Below are 1,047 nucleotides of genomic sequence, written 5' to 3' on the forward strand. Positions count from 1 at the left end.
TGACAACACAATCAATACATACCATCCAGTGGTACGATAGACGAGACCAACTATTACAGTACAAAAATACAAAAAATAAAAACACAACAACAGAAACAAAAACAAACAGAAGCTACAATTTATAAAAACATAATGTACGTATCCCGTATATCCATTGTTATCTGATATCATGGTAACCTTCTTCTATAGCAGCCTCAGTACTACGGTCTTATTCTGTAAATGTCAGTGTATTTACATATTCAAGAAAAGGTGACCAGGTTTTGTAATATTTTTCTGCCGAACCTTGTAGGCTATATCTAAGTTTCTCCATTTGTAAACATCCCATAATGTCTCTCACCCATTGAATAAAAGATGGAGGGTTAGCATTTTTCCAATTCAGGAGTATCACCCTGCGCGCTATCAGTGAAGCAAAGGCCATAATGTTCAATTGAGATGGAGTAAATCCATGTTTGATTGTTGGGACCCCAAAGATTGCGATGATTGGGTCCCGGTCCACATTTCTTTTGCAGACATAAGAAAAAGCTTTAAAGATAGCCTCCCAATAGTCGCACAGGGCATCACAAGACCAAAACATATGGCTTGTAGTGGCTGGTGATTGGTTGCACCGAGGACAGTTATCATTTAGGCTCTCATATATTTTCGCCAATTTAGCTTTGGTTAGGTGAGCGCGATGAAACACCTTGAATTGAATTAGACAGTGACGTACACAAATAGAAGATGAATGAATACGATTGATGCCAGACTCCCAGACCTCGTCAGTAGCTTGGGTTCCTAGGTCCTTTTCCCAGGTTTCTCTAAGTTTGGATAAGGATGGAGGATTTATACGAAGCAAAGAGTTATATATTCGTGAGATTCGACCTTTAGTCAATGGCTGAGTATACAAGCAATCTTCCAGGGGACAAGGCGATGGGAGGGATGGGTAGGTTGAGTAATGTTTTTGAACAAAACTACGAGCTTGTAAGAATCTGAAAAAGTGGGATTGTGGAAGGTCATATTTCTTGGCTAATGTGCTGAATGACATGAAGAGTCCCTTTTCAAAAAGATCAC

Source organism: Kryptolebias marmoratus, linkage group LG14 (assembly GCF_001649575.2).
Source record: "Kryptolebias marmoratus isolate JLee-2015 linkage group LG14, ASM164957v2, whole genome shotgun sequence".
NCBI lineage: Eukaryota > Metazoa > Chordata > Actinopteri > Cyprinodontiformes > Rivulidae > Kryptolebias > Kryptolebias marmoratus.